Source organism: Cibotium barometz, chromosome 24 (genome assembly GCF_041138505.1).
Source record: "Cibotium barometz isolate CiBa-2024 chromosome 24, ASM4113850v1, whole genome shotgun sequence".
NCBI lineage: Eukaryota > Viridiplantae > Streptophyta > Polypodiopsida > Cyatheales > Cibotiaceae > Cibotium > Cibotium barometz.
The window spans coordinates 34,958,462-34,977,267 of NC_141069.1; positions in this window are offsets into that span (position 1 = coordinate 34,958,462).

Below are 18,806 nucleotides of genomic sequence, written 5' to 3' on the forward strand. Positions count from 1 at the left end.
TACTTGAGAAGCAATTCCACCGCGTCTCCCGCCACCACGAGCGTTCACATTGCCACATTGCACTACGGGTCCTCATCCCTTCTCTCACCTCACTTCACTCACACACACTCACTAGCATGCATTAGGGAGAGAGATTAGCAAGAGCAAGACTCAATTGCACAATGGGAGAGTCTCCTGTATTATGAGAGAAATTCACTTATATACATGGCCATAAGTGTTAACACTCACTTTAACTGTGGTCGACCGGGCACTTTAGGTTCATAAGAGGCCTAATGCTATTACAATGACTACTCTCATAATATATCCATGAAGTACATCACTTAGGACTTCATCCTAACTTGCTACCACACGCTCTTGGAGCGGGAAACACTAAAAATACTCTGTCACACCATTACGAGCGCCCGTCCAATTTGTAGCTTTGGACAATATTGCTTCATATCATGAATGTATGACCCTTTGGTGTATCTACCATGACTCCTTAATGTAAGATAATAACGATAGCTCTTGTTAATCCTAGAATTGGATTGAGGAAAAAAGTACCCCGGCGGTCCTAAGTGTGTTCACACACATCACTACCATATAATGCTACAAAGGTTTGGGGCCCTCCTTGACTTTGGTTGGCGCAGAGGCTACAGGTTTTGAGACTCATGGGCATTGGTGGCGATGATGAGGCTAGACTCTCTTGTGGAGTGGCTGTCGATGACGAGGCCTTCGAGCATGTGGTTGTTTCCTTCGGTGAGATTTGTCGATGAAGATGCATAGGCTCCGGGGCTTTTCCTTTGAGTTCCTTGCTAGAGATAGATGGTTGAGCTGTGGGTACTTCTTCAGGAATAGCTCTTGATTGCGAGGTTTTGGCATTGAACTTCGTAGGTTAGGATAGGGTTGAAGGAGTAGATGCTCTAACGGAGTCGGTTCTAGATGCAGATGGTAGGTTATTATGTAGAGGGACTTCTGTGGAAGAGGCTTGTAACTTTTTTCATTCAGCATCATAGAAATACATTAAAGTTGGATCCTCTTCCTTGCAGTATGGTATTGTTGACTTTTTGTCGTTGACTATAATTATGACTCTATCCCTAGCAAAGCACAGTGGTGCTTGGACAACAATAGTCCATTTATTCCCCAAGATCAAATATGCTTCCAACACATACTCAACCACAAAAAACTTTCAAGTAAGGGGGTTAGTTTCAATATACATTGTATGTTCAAAGTACCCCAAACATGGCATGTTCAAGTCTTGTGTGAAGGGAATTCTTTGAGGATATGCCATGAGTGTTGGTTGACCTAACAAATCCCATAGCTTGAGGGTCATGAGATTGTGTTCTCGTGTTGGATAAAGCTATGCTTGAGCTGTGGTGATTTTATTTAAAATTTTCAATCCAGCCAGAATCCTAGAGATCTTTTCAGTAAGATATGTTGGAAGCTCCAAGTCCTCTATATGGTCTCGTTCTCTCGTAAAAGCAATTGTACAATGTCTACAGAAGTGTTCAAGGTGACTGTTTGCATGGATTCATCTATTGAATACAATGATTCACCTATCCAAGTTCCACCAAGGATGACATCATACTCAAGGGAATCTAGGATAACATGGAATGTAAATTCCATATCTCCACCGATTGTTTGAGTAGTATAGCTAAAGTAACCTAGAACTTCAATGTTTTATCCATTGGCTCCTCTTGCAAGACTATTGCTTGTAGGGATGAGTTTAGGTTGTCCTAATGACACCCAAGTGTTTATTGTCATGATATTATGACTAGCTCCAGGGCTAATCAATGCACGTTTGTGCTTAACATCATTGCCTGTAGGGAAATCCAACCATACCATGATAGAATCTTCCAAAGGATTCATGGATGTTTCAGTTTTTGTTTCAACTCTAGATCCCATTTTTGTTTCATATTTCCATTCACTTTCATCCTATGTTTGGCTCTCAGCTTTTTCAAGAGTACCCAATGCGTACAACACTGGCACACTTGGCCCTCTGACAATTCTTAATGAGGTCTGCTTGGAAACTTATGAATCCTCACAGTCCCGTTTTATGGAGTTCTTTATGTCTTGGTAGCAGTTGTTGAGCCCTTAAAGGTGCAAGTGCTGATGTGATGCTGGCTTCATCAGGAGAGAAGATCATCCCTCCAAATGAGGTTTTGAGAAACTATTTTAATCTTGTAAGGGAACTATCGAATTTCTCACGCGCTTTCTCAAGTGTATAGTTCATGAAATCTATCTCAAATGACTCTCCTGTGTGTAGAGAGTATGTCTTCCTCTTGAATGGGAAAACAGTACTCCTTTTTGGGCTTTGTATTTTGGTTACTTTTTTAGGCTTGACATTATGAGGCTCAATCATAACCGGTAACCCTGTAAGACACTCAACCAAGCTAAGCATGCTCTCCTGAGCTTCCTTTTTGTGTTCTGTATATGTCATATGATCATGATTATCAATTTGGGGTGGTTGGGTGGGTCTTAGTTTCTTAATTGGTCTATGAGGTGTATTGAGTGAAGAGTCAGAAGTTGTTTCATCCTCCATACTATAACTTGTTTCATCTTTTGACTTTCTTTGGATCGTCAGGTTTTCTTTATGTTTGTCCGTGTGACAAGATCGAATTTTCTTTTGGGCAGTTGTACCCTGTGTCACCACACATATGGGTTTTGTGGCTTGTGTGGTGGCCTTTGAGGTGAATGCTTCTGCATCATGTATAGCTTTTGGCTCTTTTGGGTTGATATCCCCTTTTGAGTTTATGCCCCCTCCACACGATCCTTTTCCTTGCCTTTTAATTCAACCTTGGTTTTGAAAGTTTGTTGTCCCTTGTCTTTCTTGGGTTTAGAAGGTTTTGTTTTCTGTTTTGGGTTCTGCTTTAAAGCATGTTCTTCTACCCATGTTGAGGTATTATCTTTTTCTTTCTTTTTGACTATTCCTCGTGCCTTAGCTTTGTAAGCGTGTGAGCACATTCAAGGGCACTGTGGATAATTGCCTATTTTGTACACTTAAGATATTAAGAGTTGTATTTTGTGAGACAAGTTGCATTGAAGCAACTTGTCTTGGGCAATCTTGGAACATGTGATCAATGCCACATCGTTCACACGGGTCACAAAGTGTCAGTGACTATGCGCATGGAAGTATTCCAAACTGTGCAGTCCGCCACCTTGTGAGGTTCACGATAATAGAAACACTGCAGTGTTCGATTAACTACTTCCAGAGCAGTTTCTACCCTTTGGACTGTTTCTGTTTGGTGCACAGGAGATGGAGGTTTTGAGTCAATTGTGGATGAAGTGGCACACATGGTCAAAGGTTTTACAATATAAGTATAGAAAAACAGGTGCCTTGTATGCACAATGGGGATTGGGATGGTTGTAGTGATTGCACTAAACACAAGGTATTTCGTTCCTCACTTGTAGAGGCATTAAGGATGTTTGGTTTGAAGGAGTTCATCCTCTCTTAGAGATGTCGATTGGAAGGTTTTAAGCAAGGATGTATAAAATTCTAGGAATGTTAATTCCAAGATCGATCTTTCTTTTGCCATTGCTTCACTTGGTTTAGATGAGGAACACCTTGTAGCATGATCATCTTCCAGCATGGTTGTCATTTAAATGCATTGCTTTTTACAACATTGATTGAATGTTTTTGGATTGGATACGATGATCAAGTTGTGTAAGTTGTTATTCTTCAAGCCCATCATGAAACATCTCTTCAATTGAAATACGTTTAATTTTTTTCATGACTCACATCTCATGAGTCCAAGAGTTTTATCTGAAGGATAAAATCTCTAATGGATTCATTTGGTTGACACTCAATTGAATAGAGTTCTGTTGCTGCACTCCACCGATCACCTTGTCTCTGGAAAAGCCAGGTATAAAGGCTGTTTTCAAGGTTTTGAAGTTAGTCTTGATCGCAGGTATCAATGTGATGAACATCGACTAGCTTGATCGCAGGCATCAATGTGATGAACATCGACTAGCTTTTCCCTCTAAGTATAGGTTCAACGCATGTACCCTGTGGGACAGTTGGGTTTTCCAAGGCTTCACGCATGTGTTCAAACAGTTGTATGAATTGAACAGGATCTATTGTTCCATTGTATTTGCCCATAATTTTAAAAATTTGTATGGCCGTATTTCTGTATATATCATTGAGGCTGTATGTGAGTGCTCTTGTTAGGAGAGATCCTTGGGCTACCCCCCTTCCTAGACTAGTCAGTATGTCCAAGGTGTGGGCATCTAGAAAAGGGTTGGTACCTATATGATTTGTGGAGATGTTAGGTAAGGGACCAAAGCCCGGTGGGATCGAAGTGATAGGGGGTGTAAATCCCGATGACACGCTTGTTATAGGAATAGCCAATGGTATTGGGAGGTGCATTTGCGGCATAGATCTCAATGGCTCAAAGATGTCAGCCCCATTGGGTTCAGTCCTTGTGTGATCCCTAGCAATTCCTCTATCGTTTGCCATGTCTGATTGCATAAATGCTCCTTAATGAGCAAACACAATTTTTTTTTATTTTTTATACTCTCACAGCCCATTTACAGCCTCAAGAGGCCTTGAGTTCTCTTCGTTGGGTCAAACGCGTGTCCGCCGTTCGCCCTAATTAGCTTAGGCGGTATACGCACGACGCGAATGACGTTAGAGATAATTTTTTTAAAAAAGCGTATGCTAGTTGCTTTCCAGATGGAAGAGGAGGTTCTAAAACCTATTTTCCATTATTATCTTAAGACGAATAATTTTTTCGATAATTTTTTCCCTATCTTGTAGCACATTTTTTAGGGTGATTCAAAAGAAATTTTGAAAAACTCTATATGAGAGAGTTGTAGTATTTTTAGAGTACTACAACTTTGATTCCTTGAGTCGTCCGTGATTTTGTCGTTTAGACCCTCAAAAAGTAGCCCGAATATGGCTCATCGTTGTTTTTCACGATGTTTGTGATTTTTCGGACTGTTTTTTATCTCGATTTTCGGGTCGAATTTTGAGGTTGCTGGACGGAGGCCAAAATGATCGATTTTGAATTCAGTCGACCAAGTCCAAAATGATCGATTTTGACTTCAGTCGACCAAGTCCAAAGTCAAAGAGGTCGACGTCAGCTTTTCGATGAGCCCTAGAGCGCCTTCATCGGATACATGATTTAGGAGATACGGGCCTCCAAACAGGGGTGTTTTTCATCGGATACATGATTTAGGAGATACGGACCTCCAAACAGGGGTGTTTTTCATAGTCTTTTTTTTTGGGACCGGTGGACCTGTTTTCATGCCGTGAAGCGAACTTCTCAGATTTTATAAATTTTTATTTATTTTTTGGTCACGTGAATGAAGGGTCTCACGCCATGAACCCTCACACCGTGAACCGGACTTCATGAAAAAATCAAATTTATTTTTTTTCGACGTGGGCTCCTAGGGCGTGAACCCTTAAGCCGTGAAGTTGCAAAAATGGTTCACGACGTGAATTATTTTTTGATTTTTTTGGGTCACATGAACGGAGGGGCTCACGCCATGAACCCTTATCGATTCACGCTGTGAATCGGACTTCACAAAAAAATTAAATTTATTTTTTTTGATCATGTGAACGAAGGATCTCATGTTGTAAACTCTTAATGGTTCACATTGTGAACCGAACTTCACGAAAAAACTAAATTTGATTTTTTTTGTCGCATGAACGAAGGGTCTCTCACGTCGTGAACCAGACGGACTTCACGAAAAAATTAAATTTGATTTTTTTTTCGACACGGACTCCTAAGACATGAACCCTTAGGCCATGAAGTTGCAGAAATGGTTCACGACGTGAACCTTTTTTTTTGGAGTCTAGTGAAAAATACGGATTTTTTTTTAAGAAAATATTTTTTAAATTTAAAATTAAGAAGATATGGACATTTTTCCAAAAAGGTAAGTGAATAAAAAAAGTCAACCTTTTTATGACACCTCTTACACCCTTCATGAATGACCTCCAAAATGGACAATTTGGCAACTCATGAGCATCTACTCATTAAATGCTCATTAACCTTAATGAGTTATATAAAAAAATGATTAAGAATTAATTCAAGATTAATCAGTCACTAATCTTTTTCTTTTATACTAATCAAGGACTCTAATTAAGCACTAATCCCTAACAAATTCACACAATTGAGCACATCATTGGATAGAGCGAGAGAATGCTAATCTTTGTGCATCAACAAATGTGTAAATTTATCTAAAATAAAAAATTAATTAAACTCTTAATTATGCTCTCCTCTTTTAAGATAAAATTAAGCAAAGAGTGAAAAATTGATGTAATTAGATATTTTGATGCATTTAGATACTCTCAAAACACTTAAAAACACCAATTTTAATTACTCATATGATCAATTTAGATTCCAATAACACATTTTCTAAAAAAAATTTATCTCTTGAACAAGATCAATCACCCTTAATGATAAAAGTCAATTAGTCAAATTCAAGGATTTTTTGATGGTTTTAAGATATTTTTTGAAAGAATAAGCTACTTCTAATGCTTGCTAACACTCTAATACAAACAATTTCAATAATAAGCACACAATTAAGTAAAAATTAATAATTTTAGTTGTATGTTTAACACTAAAGAGAGCTAACATTGACTAAAAATTACATTCTATTGCATTGTTTGATGCAATGGATGCAAAATAAGCCTAATACAAACTATGTGTAAGCCCTAAGAACATGAAAAACTATAATAACAACAAATTACTAAAAAATAAGCAAAAAACATTCTTTACAAAAACAAAAAGAGAGCTATTTTACACCGAATCACACAAATCACCATCAAATCTACATCTTTTTCATGAGAAACCATTAATCAAGATAATGGACAATGGGTAATGTGTAGATCAGAGGAAAAATGATGAAAAAAGCCAAGGGATGGCTCCTCAACGCAGCCGCGCCAAAAATGTTACTCACCCTAATCCTCCTTGAAACACATCCAAAAAGAGATTACCTGGTGAACCGTAATTATCGTCGTGAGGATCTTTCCAATGGCCGAGCTCGTAACCCTTGAGGTCTTCAAGCTCTACAACTCCTTGAGAAGCAATTCCACAACGCCTCCCCACGAGCGTTGTCACACCGCCGTGTTGCACTATGGGTACTCGTCCCTTCTCTCACCTCACTTCACTCACACTCACTAGCGTGCCTTAGGGAGAGATTAGCAAGAGGATTAGCAAGAGCAAGACTCAATTGCACAATGGGAGAGTGTCTTGTATTATGAGAGAAATTCACTTATATACATGGCCATAAGTGTTCATACTCACTTAAACTGTGGAGCCGACCGAGCACTTTAGGCTCATAAGAGGTCTAATGCTATGACTACTCTCATAATATATCCATGAAGTACATCACTTAGGACTTTATCCTAACTTGCCAGCACACGCTCTTAAAGCAAGAATCACCATAAATACTTTATCTTACCATTATGGACGCCCGTCCAAGTTGTAGCTTTGGACACCATTGCTTCATATCTTGAATGTATGACCCTTTGGTGTATCTACCATGACTCTTTGATGTAAGATAATGGAGGTAGCTCTTGTTAATCCTAAGAATGGGTTAACAACATGCACCAATTGTCCATCTAGAAATAATGAGACTTTCTGCTTAACCAAATCTCAAACGTCTTTGGGGATGAGAATAGGACCTCATAGAATCCTTTGGGACCGTCATCAAAGATCTTCTCCACAAAATTATCATCTAATAAATCATGTAACCAATCTATAATCCAGATGAAGAATGGAATTCGTCTAGTAAGAAAGATAATTGCAACCTTGTTATGAAAGGCTTCCTCTTGTGCCACAAACCGCCATGTTTCCACTCGGACATCTACCACTTCCTCTATTGGAACCTTGGTATCCTTAACATGATTTGCCATCGCTACTACAAAATCTAAGTAGCTTGTGTAACTCGAAAGTCAAAAACCACCCCATGGTTCTCTTCCTGAGGTGCATCATCAAGAAATAAGGTATCTTAAAGCATCCAACCAACCTCCTCTCCATATTCACCTGTCGATCAATCTCTGCCTTGATCGTGAATACTATGCAAGCTAAAAATTTACACGCGACTGTGATCGTGTATTCTTCACTACCCAAATGGAAAATATATCTGCAACACGAATGGCTCCGAAAGGGAGGTGAAACCTTAGCATAATTGGTGGAACTGCTTAAGGCTCACCCACAGAGAAATTAGGACAAACACAAATACTATGGAGGCTGAAAATCTGCGTGCGCTCTCCCTCCCCTTGTCTATTATCTCTCTTATTATTCCTTTGCATTAATTGGCATGTCATTATCTCACTCCCCCCTCTCACCTCATCTTACTCTCTCTCTCCCCCCCCCCCGACCTTATTAAGGGTCTCTCTCTCTCTCCCTCCCTTTGTTACTATGTTTGATTTTATTATGCCTCGACATGTGCCGACATGGCTCTCTCTCTCTCTCTGTTACTATGTTTGATTTTATTATGCCTCGATATGTGCTGACATGGCTCTCTCTCTCTCTCTTTTCCTTCTTACTATGTTTGCTTTCATCATTCCTTTACATGTGTTGGCATGTCATCATGTCTCTCCTACCCTCTCGCTCACCTTATCTCCATTCTACCTCCCTCCCTTCTCTGTCTCACCTCCTCTTACTTTCTCCCTCCCTTTTGTTTGGTGTGCATATTCCTTCTTACTATGTTTGCTTTCATTATTCCTTTGCATGTGTTGGCATGTCATCATGTCTCTCCTACCCTCTCTCGCTCACCTTATCTCCATTCTACCTCCCTCCCTTCTCTCTGTCCCTCACCTCCTCTTACTTTCTCCCTCCCTTTTGTTTGGTGTGCATATTCACAACTTTTGTTTGGTATGCATTAATTAGCTGCATGACTTCAACTAATTAATGTGAGCATTTTAATACATTAAGGTACAAATGTGTAGATTTATTATTGGAGAAATTTACATGACAAAGTTTGAAAAATTATTACTGGAGAAATTCACATGACAAAACATCACATAATTCAAGAAAGCAAAGCAATTATTAAAAATACGACATGATTGTGAACAAGCAAGAAGATTTATTGCTGGATAAATTTACCCGTGGTACGAAAACATAACATAAGTTCAACAAACCAAAGCAACAGCACAACAGAAGCAAATTACAGAAAGCACTATTCATCTGGAACAAAATATTTACAAACGGATGGTGATAGTAGGACAAACTCATCGCCATCCATGATAGCTTTTTTGAAATTGCATGTTTAATCCCACACAAACACATAAGATGCATTGTAGTCCGGCTGTGCATGATAGCTATGATCATTATCATCTACAATGATAGGATTGTTTTGACTTCCAGGCTGCATATTAGCATCTCTTTCATTATTCCTTAGATTATCATCCTCACATCGATGTCTGCATGTTGATAGAGTGGATCAAAATATCTACCACCAGGCGTGTCTACGAAGAAAATCTCATCAATGTCCATGCATTGTGTAAGGTGAGACACTTTCATTACTTTCCAAATCATTGCCGACCTTCTTCTACTTATCTCGTTCCATGTCTTTGGTGTTATCCACGACATAGTAGGGTAGTACTTGCCTATGTGCAACATTCTGAAGTGTGCTCTGAAGTGATGCACCGAGTTTGTTGGCTACATAGTTGTCCATGAAAACTTATGCTCTGTCAAAAATATTTACATGTGAGAAGCACACTTTATTTTTAAGATCAGCTTGTCCATGCACAGTGCATACAGTTGTCTGCCTCTAGTTCTCTTTTGCGAAGACCCTGAGCGAGAAGAATTTGAAATGTGCTTTATGGAGGTCTTTCATGCAACAGTAACCGACCATGCCTTCGAATGTGTGCATTCGAATCTACCGTAGACCTCTACACATGACTATGGCACCTTCTGTAAACCTCCCATCCCAGGTATCGTCTGATCGCTTTGCCAATGCTGATGAGCGAAGGAGCCATCACAGTTATCACCATATAGCATGATGACCATAGAAGACGAGCAGTGCAGATTTTTATTCACTGAAGAAACAAGTGGTCAAAGTCGTAAATAAGTAGGGCAGCATCCAGGAAAAGAAGGCCACACCACAGTATGCTTAGAAGTCGTATCTACTAATTGTAAGCATACATGCTTTATATAGGAGACGAGTACTAGAAGTCACAATGTCTAGGAAAAGCATAAAACAACATGGTATGGCAAGAAGAAGGAATTACGAATGGTCAATAGACATTACAACAACGCACCGACGTGTCAAAAACAGTTTGAATCACCAGCAAAAATATGACATACATCATCTGACTGTATGAACACAGATCGATTTGCATGGAAGCACATGAACACTGTATTAATCGCTTTTACTGACATCGATGCAACTATAGAAACATCCATGCATATGCATGGATGCATATACAGGTAGTACAAAAAAAAGAAAACATTAAGAAGATGCAGGAATAAAGGAAGCAGATGAACAGTGTATTAATCATTTAGTGACATCGATGCAATTGTAGAAACTGCATGCATGCATATGCAGCCAATACAAAAAAAGAAACATGAAGGACACAGACGAACATAGTAGAAATCGTGGGCGAAATGCACGAATAAATATAGTAAATGAACTTCATGGTATACGTTAATGACAAAACCGCAAAAAATAGAATCAGTTGTTTGCAGTTATGAAGCAAATGCATGCAAACATGTTACGCTATAATTTACTCAGAAACATGTTAGCAAAAAAGAAAAATATCTGTAGTCGCGTGAAGCAAATGCATCTAAGGCTGATTCTACTCAGAACCATGAACGAACGGGAAGTTAAAGAAAAATATTACAAAGACTCAACAGGAAGTAAAGACTCCGGCCGTAGGATCCACCTATGGAAGCATACACCAAAACGAAGAGTAGTCGGAGCAGCATGCGTATCAGCGGAGCATGCAAGAATCGGAACGAAGCACAGAATGGAGCTATGGAAGAGCGGTCGGAGGAGTAGCTCCCAACCGCCATGACCACAAACCGAAAGACTAAGGTATGAATCGGAAACGAGCAAAAAAGATGAGTACCCGCACAAATACACATGCAACCATTAACATGATAGGATCCACCTACGAAAGCATACACCAGAACCAAGAGTAGTTGGAGCAGTAGTGGGCACATCAACAATGAGCACGCAAGAATCGGAATGAAGCACATAATGGAGTTGTGGAAGAGAGGTCGGAGCAACAGCTCCCAACCACCATGACCACAAACCGAAAGACCAAAGCAAGATTCGGAAACAAGGAGAAACCTGAAAACGAATCCGTATGCAGCCATCACACAACACGTGTTGACGACAACAAGAAATGTGTCCAACATGACGTGTGTTCATGATTACCAAAAGAACCTTCACAACCCATTTACTCAATATCAGCAAAAAGAACCTTCACAACCCATTTACTCAATATCAGCAACCTGATTTATTTAATTATTGAAAAAAAAGGATTCTTGGGTGCATATTAACATAAACAATTATAGATAAAGATAATTTTATTTCGAAAAATATATTGCATCAGCCTTACATATTGTTTCCTAAAAACAATAAACATTGTGTCTGACCCTAAATCTATGAAGATAGGGACTATGAGTGATGTTCGTTTCGTTTCAATGGTCATGTCAATCCTAAACGGGACAAAAGCCTAGAGAGCTCAACCGTCCGGGCAAGGCAAAGGCAGGGTTCAGGGGAGCCAAGAGGCCGGATACCAGCCCTAGTGTGACCGGGCACTAATAAGAGTGTCCAGGCATGTGTGAAGGGCACTAAGCTATTTTAAAAGAGTTGGGGGTCTCTCTTTTTGGCAGTGGTTGGGTGGAGTAGACAGCTCTCAGCACTCCTTGGGTGGAGTAGAGAGCTCTCAGCACTCCTTGGGTGAAGAAGAAGAAGAAGTGCAGCTGTAGGATGCCTCTTACACTCTCATTCGTTAACAGTTGCAATTAGTGAAAGAGATTGCATGCCTACTTGCGGAAGAGAGCAGCCGCCATCTTTGATTGCTAAAATCGCAATTTAAAAAAACAAGTCGTCAACAAGCCGAGTCTTACACAGCGCCATTTAGGAGGTGACTCTCATAGAAACGGCTATGAAGCCGACTATTGTTGGTCTAGCATACACATAACACAACAACACAAAGCAACTATAGACGCGCTTGATAGACGCGCAAAATAGCGGGCGCGTCTATTAGGCGTTGCTTGAATAGAGAAATTACGGGCGCGTTTACAGTCGCGTCTATTAGCGCGTGTATTGACGCGTCTATTAGCGCGTGTATTGACGTGTCTATTAGGGCGTCTACATTGAGAATCTAACATTGCATCTAACAGCGCATCTATTTAGGGCGTCTATTGACGCGTGTATTAGGACATCTATTAGTGCGTCTACACTGAGAATTAGACGCGTATTTAGACGCAAAACAGAGAGTACAAAAAAGTGAGATTTTGGTGTAGGCTGGTAAATGTACATCACTGCTTTCCAAAAATTGCCCATGATTACCAAAGCACATAATTTTAACAAAAACATCAATGCTTTTTTGCAAACCCACATATACAAAAAATAAGTGAGGTGAGGAGAATGAGACAATATGTAAAATAGTTAAGCAAATATCAATGATGGGCTACGGTTCAATCTCATCCTCAATGAGGTCAACCCTTGCCAAACTATCTACTTCAAAATCCAAACAAGTGTTTAGATCTACAAATACATTCAACCCACTACTACTTGTGCTACTCATGTGCTCATCGAAATCAGCATCACCAATGGTAGGCTCGTCCTCACGGGTAATGGCCTCAATATCTGTATCTCCTATCTCATGATCATCCTCCTCTCTTGTATCACGGTGATCATCACCTCCATGGCCATGATCATCCTCCATACGCTCCATATTCATAAATGTACTATACATCACTTTGGAACGTGGCATAATAAGTATGACATGCCACCATCTGTTATTATCCACCCATTGGTTGATAGACAACCTAATTCAAACACAAATACAATCATGTTATTTTCCTTGCATCGAAGGTATCAAATATTTAAAAGTGAGTACTTTTATATGTGTGTACAGTACCTGTTCACATTGTTGCGGTAGTACTAGTGTGTCCTTCTTACTTTGCCAAAACTTTGTGGAGTCAATAGTTACAAAGCCACTTGCATGGTGTTTGATTGTTGCATTAGGGCCTCTTTCCACCACGTCCTTAAACCACTTTACATCTAAAACATACACAAAGAAGCGTCGAAAGTCAAGCTTAATAATATCTTGGATTATGCCACAATAATCATCCATGGCTCCATTGGCTCTCTCAAAGCTAGCAATGACGCCGCAATCTTGTGTGTTTCTCTTATCATCAATCCGTTGTGTTCGAAAATGCTTGCCTTGACACCATATAGCATTGAACATAGTGCACTACACTAAGACAAAATCAATTAAATAAGCAATCTAAATTATTGAAAGCTCCTAACTTATGCATAACATTCTATATACCGACCTTGCTCATGCATCCCCTAGCATACTCCCATTCTTCCATTGTGATATACATCCCCTCGTCTTTCTCTGCTTTCTCCATTTTGTCAAGTAGCCAATCCACATGAATATCCTTTGGAAGTGCTCTTAGATACTGAGGGTATGGCACACGAGATCCGTGGTGTGTACGAAAGAGGGCCCTTTCTTCTTGTCTTCTTGCCTTCGCATCCTCGTATCTTGTCACCCATCTTTTCATCACATCACTATTAAGCACGCAATAGAGGTTGATATTATTAAGCAACTCCGTGTCTATTACTTTATTGCGTCCTTTCCCTTGAGGCACAATAGAGGTCATCCTTAGGTCTTCATCATCTCTCCATAGTCGTGGGAGAGAGCTATCCACATCAACAAGAAACTCAGAAATATATACAAGTGACTCTTGTATCAACCAACCCTCGGCCATGCTACCTTCGGGTCTTGCATTTTGTCTCACGAAACCCTTCAAGGTCTTCATGAAGCGCTCGAGGAAGAACAACCATCGTGCATGTATAGTACTGCATATAGCAATCTCATCCACCAAATGCACTATGAGATGTAGTTGGCTTGTGAGAATAGAACGTGGAAATGTCTCCTCCACTAAACAAACCACCTCCACTGACATAACTCGAGCATTCTCAAGCGTGGTGGGATCTATTTCCTTTGAGCTCACATACCTAGAAATGAAAAAGTACACCATATTAGCAATATGAACACCTTGCATGGAGCATTGATACGCATCACATTTTGTATCATGTAAAGTACCTCACAAGCTCGCCCATCTTGTAAATACAATCTTTCATGTCCTTCGATGCACTACGAGAAATGCTAGTAGGTAGTATGAACTAAACACACGAGGAATGGTTGATTAGTTGTTTCTAATTCACTCACAAATTTGAAACAAAAAAGATATTATGTACATAAAATACTTACTTGGAGCATCTTGTGCCAATCATGAGATTTCAAGCCATACTACACCTCTTTTCTTGCTCTTTGTAAAGGCCCCCTTCAAACACCTCATGCATCCAGTGGGAGTACGAATTGTAGTAATAGCACGCTTCACCGCGACCATCTCTAGCTTTGATAACCTCCACGGTGCACGAGGTAAAAAAACACGCCCATTTGGTCTCTCTTGTGGCCAAGCTTCACGCATCCTCCCTGTGGTATGTAGATCCTCCCTTATGCCTACGGAATCTCGTGTCCCATTATGTTCCCAAATGGTAGATGCCACATTCTTGAAGATATGCATGGGATCAAGCAGGTGATTGATCTTGAGGTGGGACCAATATGGTAAACGATAAAAGATGGAGTATCTAAACAAAAGCTGGTGTGTTAGCGGGCGGCAGGCAATCTTTATTTCTTGCCAATATAGCACACAATAGTTATAAACCCTTACCGGCTCATGCCAAGTGGTGGAGGAGTCGTGGAACCGTCCCAAATTCTCATCCAATCTCCCTCTGTGAGTGATTGTGGGAGGACTTCATTCCAAGGGGCAACATATCTAGGATGATCAGGTGGGAGAAATCGATGGTGATTCTCATAGATGACCTTATTCAATGCGTCTGCCCGTGAGGCAACAAGCGAAGGACCACAAACAGGACATACATGGTAACCCGATGTAGTGAGACATGAACAATAGACGAAATTAAGAGTTGAATTGGGTTTAGGGTGCCACATCCTTTGCCTACTCATAATTAGAAGTGCAATGCTTACCTGAACACTCGCCATAGCCTTGGAAGTCATGCATCGTCCACATCAAGATTGCTTTGGAGTTGAAGTCTCGTGATGACGAGGGAGGCCTGCTCACATCATGCACCTCGATACCTCTCCAAAGTATCTTTAGCTCGTCAATCAAAGGCTCCAAATAAACATCACAATTTTTGACTTTATGTTTCCCTGGAATTATAAGGGATAACATAACATGTCCTTTCTTAATTGTGAGATCCCTGTTCCCACCGCGCAACGGATTCGGGGTACTAGCAGCGGAAGTAGCACTTCTTGCGCGAGGCAGGGTCCCACACTCGGGGCCTCGTCCATGGATATCCGGACAAAAGACTAATCCGTCGATTTTTCCAAAACCAGACCCGGAAAAACTTCCCTTATCCGGAAAGCACGGGCGATTCCACCAGGATAATTTTTACTCTAACGTAGTCAAAACTCTTACTGATCAAACAGATCCGACTGTATCTATAAAGATACTTGGTCAGATCAAGGAAGAAACTTGCACTTGGATCATTGGGATCAACGCTTTTTTCCCCACCAAGGAGGCACAGCCGTTGATTCCTATCCATAGAACAATTACTACCCGGGATTTACTTTATCTATTGTAATAACAGAAATTGAGTCTCGATTTACGGATCCATCAGTCCAGCCTAACCCCATCCGATCCCATGGGTTAGCCAACCGCCCAACCACTGTAGTGATGGGATCCAATTTGGAATTTGGTTAGGTTTTGTCCCGGGTACCAAGGAAAAGAGTTCCAAGGCCCCCTAGCCGGAATTTCATGCAAACATAAAACTAGCCACACCACTTACACACCCAATATGAAAATTGCCTTTTTCTTAGCATCAGCTAACTTTAAAACAATCCTTTAATGAAACCATAGTACCACTGATCACAATCTCCCAAATTATCCAGTTGATTCATAATTTCCCATCATTCCTTCATCAGAGTATCTATGGCATCATTGGCAACTAGAACGCTCACCACCTGTCCACACAGGGGCCGTTTCAATAGTTCCTAGCCCATAATACTCAACAATATAATCACTTATCAAGATGGACTCTCGTTGAAGATCAACAAGATCAACCAACAGATCCATATAAAAGAGCCATGGACTCATCCGTTGAGGACCAGCAAGGTCAGTCAACCAGATCCATGCCCGGTTCCAGAAAACAACTCTTACTCCTTGTTCCAATATCTTCCTCGACGCACGCGTGGGTATCCTAGGCGACCCAGAGCCCGAGCACCGTATGGTCAGCACCCTCTAGGTTCCTTCGCAGGTGACCTAGCGCTTCACTCATAGGCCGCTTCCTTGGTCCCTCATCCACCGTACCGGAAGCTCACCATTTTAATCGAACCGAGGCTGGTCAAGACCTCGGCCAACTTTGCTACGCGAGACGTCCTCCATTGACTCTCCGTCAGCAGTTGCAACTTTAACAGTTAGGTCTTCATGACCTTAATCCACAAGATGGTCAAAATGCTTCCCCAGCATTCTTGACATAAAACAGTCATTTACAAACAGTCACAAAATACAGTTTCTAAATCGAACTCTCATTTTTCCACATTATCCCTCATTAATTCACATTACTTATTCCACATTCCATTTATATGTGTACTCATCCAATCACATCATTTTTCATCTCTTCACTTCAGATTCTTTCACATCACATATCATATATTCACATCCATATCCACATCCATACATCCACATCCACATCCACATTCACATCCATACATCCACATCTACATGCTTACCTCCATTTTCACATCCTCATTTATACATCCACATCCCATATGCACATTCATACATACACATCCATATCCACATCTATACATCCACATCCACATGCATACATCCATTATCACGTCTTCATTCATACATCCACATCCATATACATACATACATCCACATCCACATCCACATTCCCATTCACATCTATACATCCACATCTACATCCACATACATACATACATCCACATCCACTTTTTCATTCACATCTATACATCCACATCTACATCCACATACATACATACATCCATATCCACATTCCCATTCACATCTATACATCCACATCTACATCCACATCTACATCCACATTCACATCCACATTCCCATTCACATCTATACATCCACATCTACATCTATATCCACATTCAAATCTATGCATATACATCTTCATGCATACATCCATTTTCACGTTCATATATCCATTTTCACATTCATACATCCATACTCCCATCTCCACATCCACACATCCACATACATACATCCATTTCCACATTCCCATTCATGTAACCCCATATGCCTTCACATCTAATCTTTTACATCACATCCATTCTCGTCCTATCACAACCCATATGCATCTTATCCTATCACATACACTTCTTACCTCATCCCATACACATCTTATCACATCTTAATTCATCTTATCACCTCTTATCATCTCTTATACACCTCTTATCACATCCTATCACATCTCATATCTATTTATAGAATACAAGAGAACTCTTATATTTGATATAAGATTTCTTTACACATTTACTTATGCATAAATTCCATTTAAGGAGATTAATACTTCCGAAGAAAAATCAATCTTTTATGCATCTTCCTATGCATAAATTCATTTTAAATGAAAATGACACTTTTGAATTAAAATTCAATCTTTTATGCATCTTCCTATGCATAAATTCAATTTAGATGAGAATGACACTTTTGAATTAAAAATTATTTTTTTTAAATGCATCTTCTTATGCATAAAGTCAATTTGGTAGGAATTACACTTTTAGAATAAAAGAATTTCTCTTATGCATCTAAGTTATGCATAAAATCCATTTATGATGAAAATCACACTTTTAGTATAAAAAGAATATCTTTTATGCATACCTCCATGCATGAAATCCAATTATGATAAAAGTTACACTTTTATAATAAAATAATCAACTTTTATGTATACCTCTATGCATGAAATTCAATTGTGACAAAAGTAACACTTTTTACATTAAAATAATCATCTTTTATCCATACCTCTATACATGAAATCCAATATGATAAAAGTATCACTTTTGATATAAAAAAAATTATCCTTTATGCATACTTCTATGCATGAAAATTAAAAATGATAAAAGTAACACTTTTGATATAAAAATTTTCCTTTATGCATACTTCTATGCATGAAAATTAAAAATGGTAAAAGTAACACTTTTAATATAAAAAAAATTATCTTTTATGCATACTTCTATGCATGAAAATTAAAAATGATAAAAGTAACACTTTTGATATAAAAATTTTCCTTTATGCATACTTCTATGCATGAAAATTAAAAATGATAAAAGTAACACTTTTGATATAAAAAAAATTTCTTTTATGCATACTTCTATGCATGAAAATTAAAAATGATAAAAGTAACACTTTTGATATAAAAAAATTTTCCTTTATGCATACTTCTATGCATGAAAATTAAAAATGATAAAAGTAACACTTTTGATATAAAAAAAATTTCTTTTATGCATACTTCTATGCATGAAAATTAAAAATGATAAAAGTAACACTTTTGATATAAAAAATTTTCCTTTATGCATACTTCTATGCATGAAAATTAAAAATGATAAAAGTAACACTTTTGATATA